The 5,539-nt window shown below is 38.3% G+C and overlaps 1 long non-coding RNA gene across 1 annotated transcript in view; it reads left to right on the forward strand.

The window, feature by feature from the left end:
* Positions 1-974: 974 nt before the first annotated feature.
* Positions 975-5,539, forward strand: part of LOC122552034 — a 21,745-nt gene continuing 17,180 nt past the window's right edge. The window contains exons 1-2 of the long non-coding RNA XR_006312273.1: positions 975-1,095; positions 2,691-2,820. This is a non-coding gene — a long non-coding RNA (uncharacterized LOC122552034). The remainder of the gene's footprint in view (positions 1,096-2,690; positions 2,821-5,539) is intronic.

A 5,539-nucleotide genomic window follows, 5' to 3' on the forward strand; every position in this document is an offset into this window, starting at 1 on the left:
TAAATGAAAGTTGCCTTACACTAAGCCACTTTTCTACTTTAGAAAATATGAATTATGAAGGAGATTTCATATTAAGTATTCAGTCATATCTCATTTACACTTTTAATTCAGTTTGTATGCATTGATAATTTAGTGATTTTTGAAAGAGAATTGCATTGTCAACTGAATTTCATTTCAAGTGATGATTGTTCAACATCGATAAATGTCTGTTGAAATATTTCAGTTTTATCAAGCGCTTTACATGGAAAACAATTAGCATCCATTCCTGTTGAAGGGCTTTTACATGAAATTTCGATATTCCTGCTCCTTGGATGCTGGCTGACCTGCTGTGCTTTCCAGCACCACACTCTTGACTCTAATCTCCAGCATCTGCAGTCCTCACTTTTACCCTGTTCCAATGGTTGTTTTCCATGATCTATTTGTACAAAAATATCTTTGTTGAGAAATACAATTTAAATTTAATTCTTAAAAGGTTCTTAGTTTGTGACATTTCACTTTCTGTCTGGTTTTTGGACATGGCAGTTATAAATTGGCAATTCTATTTGCGCCAAATCTGACATTTCTGCTTGTCTGGCTGCTTTCCAATGCTGATCACACTCCCTTTTGTTTGACAGGCCATCAAAGGGTTTGCTGTCAGACCTTGAATCAATTCCATGAGAGATTCTGTACTCATGAACTACAGACACAACACACAACACAAAACTATTCCTGGGTGATTAGCCTTTCATTTCAGGAGACACCAAGCTATAGGGTTCCAAATATATGAAAGTGGCAGGCAAATGTGATCTTGAAAGTTCCAAAAACACTTAGAAAGTTCAATCACCAGAACAATCAATCCAGAGAAAAGTTGCCCATGCAAGTAGAAAAGGCAAGGACAACTCCTCCAATCAAAGCAGAGAAGCAGAGTGTAATTGGAAGTGCAACAGGTGGTTAGGAAAGTAAGTGCCAGCAGTGAGGAAGTGGCTGGGGACAGACTTGATTTTCTGAGGCAGGCAGAGGCAGTCTTTAACTTTGAAGGGAGCACTTTATTTTTGAGCGGTTGTGAGCCATGTCTGGGACTCGGCTGGGTGTTGGCGGCTATGATTTCAGCAAGAGGTAAGGAGACTGTTTCAAAAGTGTGGTGATCAGAGGGAGGCTTCAAAAAGAGTGTATGGGAGGGAGAAGGAGGGGACAAGATTGAGGGAGCCAGAAAATGTAGATTTTTAAAAATTCATTCACAGGATGAGGGTATCACTGGCCAAATCAGCATTTATTGCCTATCCTTAATTGTTAAGAGTCAACCACATTGCTGTGGGCCTAGAGTCACATGTAGGCCAGACCAGGCAAAGTTGGCAGTTTCCTTCCCTAAAGGGCATTACTGAACCAGATGTATTTTTTCCAACAATCGACAATGGATTTACAGTCAGCATTAGATGCTTACTTCCAGATTTTACTGAGTTCAAATTATACCATCTTCCATGCCAGGATTTGAACCTAAATTCCCAGGACATTACCTGAATCTCTGGATTAATAGTCTAGCAATAATACCATTGGGCCATTGCCTCTCCTCTGATCTGAAATAAAAATTGGTTGTTTTTACTAGATTTGAACATTGCAATACATTTGTTAGCAGTCCATCAGTTAACAAACTGCTAATTAAACACATACGTTATAGTGCATACAGTGAATGCTCAGCTTCTTACCAATTGCACACTTTGGAAGCTGACCAAATTGATAGACTTAAGCTTTCAATCATTCTTTGCCATGACTTTTTTACCTTTCCATCCAAGGTGAGTAGGATATTTCATTGACAAGATTATAATGGCCTATCAAAATCCACCTTAAGCAATTATTATGCAAGGAGACATCTAATTAATTCAAACTTTCCTAATATTTGAGACTAACTTGATTTTGAACATCTGTTTCAATTTTCTTCAGTAATTTCAGCCCCACTGGATGTTATATATGCCCTCAAGATTTAAGAAAGCAACTCTATTTCCTGACCTCTCACATATCTCAAAGCTATAGGATAATTAAACAGTCCAAGTAACTTCTGACTACTTATAAATTTGCAGATTGGAGATTTTTTTAAAAATGTCTATCTGATAAAGCAATTGGAAAAAATCATGTATTATTGTGGAGATAGGTTCTCTGCATTTCAACAGAAGATTAATTCTGATATCATCAAACAATGTCAGTTCATGCAAATTCCTCAAAGACACATATTTCAAAACACACAGGTTAGCAAACAAACATTTTGGTTCGTTTTTTTTTTTTTTTATATACGCAGAAAGCTTCTTCAAAGTTCTAACTTGAAATCAACAATGTAAGATACCGCTGAAGTATGTCTGCTTATTGGTTTTGGTCTGTAGTTATGACTTGTACATATTTTGGTAAATATGCCATTGTTTTAAAGTAATCTTGACAGTGATTCTGTATATCTTCATGAAAACAGGTTTCAACTGTTAATGGGTTACTTTAGTTCAATAAGCTATTTTGCCTCACAATGCACACTCGTCAAATTTAGCCAGTATTTGAACATTTGTCTCCAACCAACATCATTCTGTATTTCACTTTAACTGTTAATCCTCCCTTGGGCTAAATAGCTTTTACAAATCTCAACCACAGTTTTCACTTAAAAATACGATTAAGTCAATCAAAAATATTGCAACCTCTTACAAATATAAGTTTGTTATTTTTGTTTCTTCTAGTTGGTGACAGTACGTCAAGCATTGCTCCTGAGGTTAATTGGAAAAATTATCTAATCAGGACAAAACAGAAAATAGGTTCTACAGAGTTCTCTTCAGTCTGCTACACAAATCTACGCCATTCCTATTTCAGGTACAACTGTGATCCATCAAAGTCATTTCTCTGACAGTCCCCATGGGCGCTCAGTGGCTCAGCCAAGCATGGCAGCTCTGACACAGTACCGGCTGCACAAATGAAATTGGATGATTTAAACGGCTTGTATAGTTTTAACCTCACGTTTATTTGATGGACAATGTTTTTTGTCTCTTGCCTGGGGTATCTGAATGAGTGGGAACTGTTGGATTAACAGCTGGTATCCCCGCTAGCAATCTGACAAACCATAGACTAAACGTAGCCAATGCATTTCAGGAAAAGGAGCCCATGTCTTGTCTTTCAGTGGCAAAGACTAATATCATGCAAGATACAGGCATATATTGCATTATGTTTTCATTCTTAGTATAAACAGGCATAGAACAAATGCATTGAAAAACCTTCAACATTAACGACTGATTACAGCCACAATTACATTTTAAAATTAAAGTCGAGCAAAGAACCTGCAATAATCTTCCTTTCATTCCTACATTTCAGAGAGAAATTGAAACGCTTGTGCAATAAAATTGATTTTATTTCTAATATAATTAGAATATCACTTCAAACTGCAGAGAGAATTCCTGTCTCCTCCCAAAATAGTGAAAGCATTTCAATGCTGCACTTTCAATAGTATCAAAGCTTCAATTGTCCTTTTATGTATTGATAAAACATTTGTCATTCTATGTGACTGTCTAACTGTCTCTATTTCTCAGAGTAACATGTCCTCTGTCACAAAATGAAAGAGAACTGAATAACAATAAGGACGGTTGAAATAGAGAAATTATGCACCAAACTGAATCAACAAGATGCTTATCTTACTGAATAGGTGTAACAATCTTATTGAATAGGTGAGCAAACATAATGTTCATTTTATACACAACATAACAAGAATACATAAGCTCTGAGGTCCTGCTTGAAGTCTTACTGGACAATCTATTCAAAATGTTAATTGCATGCTTTCCACAAGCCCTTACAACATAATGAAGCATATCAAGAGCTTCTTACAATAGATAACAATTTTCCTCTGTTTCAAAATCAATGAAGGTAATGATAATTCTTGTCATTAAAATATGCATACAAGATTCTAGACCACTGAAGATGTGAAACTTAGGATGGAACATTTTAGGCATTCAAAGGCATGGGTTATGGCAAGAGTTGTGGTAAAATTGTGCAACAAATTTGGCAAGGTTTGTCTTGACCTCAGGAACAACTTACTACATCTTTTACAAATCTGCAAGGTGTTGGGAGTTTCTTACTCGGCTGTGATGAGTTGTCAATTAAGGAGATTATTGCATGTTAAATGCCTTATTAACTGCACATCTCACTTCATAAACACGCAGCTTCCTATTTTATCATGCATGCACACAAATTAAATGTTGATAATTCTCAAGAAGGAAGTAACACACTGCGCATGTCTGAAATTGGGTAAGAGCTCATTCTTAGTCCAGTCAAGGGAGGGTCGGGGGACCTGGTACAATCAGTTAGGGACACATTCCACGCACAGTCCAGGGCTTGACAAAGGTTATTCATCTGAATGGGCCAAGTACAGACAATGCATATGTCCAACACCAGTCTGGGCAACAGGTTTCTGTAAAGTCAGGACCAGCAGTCAGGGGAATTGTCCAGTCAGAGAACTACAAAGTCAGGGTCTGGACAGTTATGTCCAAGGGTTGTTCATTGCAGTCGGTCAGAGGTCTGTGCAAATACAGTCCTGGAAAGTATGTACTAGGCACTGAAAAATTGTAGGGGAGGTCTGTAGGGAGATCACTGCCAAAAGGAATCAAGGCGGGAACAGAAAGCAGAGGCATGTGTTGAGGTGGAGACAAGTGATGAGGCAATCTCAAGGTTTGTAAGAGTAGAAGGAACACCATTGGAATCCACAGGAGGAGCTTCCTGATGAGGGGCTTTTGCCTGAAACGTTGATTTTCCTGCTCCTCAGATGCTGCCTGACCTGCTGTGCTTTTCCAACACCACCCCAATATTGATTCTGATCTCCAGCATCTGCAGTCCTCACTTTTGCCTAGGAGGAGTATAATGGCAGAGACAACCACTGTCACCTCCACAGGTGTAAGATAGAGAAATAGGGTAGGCATCACTAAGCTGTAATGTTGGGACAACAGCTATAAGCAAAGTGTCAGTTAGATGGATAAAAGCATAGGATCCATGACTGCTGCATTCTAGGACACCAAAGGGAAAATATATGAAGCATACATTTGCAAGCTGCAGCTATATTTCATTTGTAATTGTTCCTTTGCCCATTTATTATTGAAGATGCTCAGAGTTCAAATGCTGGTCAAAGGCAACTTGCACCACACTATAGGTACTTGCAAATCAACACTTGGTATTCCAATGATGCCAAAAAAATGGCAATGACTAAAAGAGAGGTGAATGCTAGACCAAAGCAAATCATCATCTGTGATACTTCCAAGGGTGCAGTGGGAGGAGCATGTGTCATTATCATATGTCGTATATGTATGATGATGAACTCTACTGAATGCAATAAAACGTTGAATGATTAATGTGGATCTGGGATGGGAAGGGCAACAGGCAGTGCATTTTTGATGTAATGCAATGGTCATTCAACTGGCATGTCACCTTCACCAAGTTGGTGCCTATGCTTTAACTAGGATCACGATGCAGCAGACAGTTTTAAAAGGGAGAAGAACAGACAAAGGATGCACATGGTGAGGTCAGTGCAGGAGAGAGAGAGAAAGAAACTGAC

This window comes from Chiloscyllium plagiosum, chromosome 7, assembly GCF_004010195.1.
Source record: "Chiloscyllium plagiosum isolate BGI_BamShark_2017 chromosome 7, ASM401019v2, whole genome shotgun sequence".
NCBI lineage: Eukaryota > Metazoa > Chordata > Chondrichthyes > Orectolobiformes > Hemiscylliidae > Chiloscyllium > Chiloscyllium plagiosum.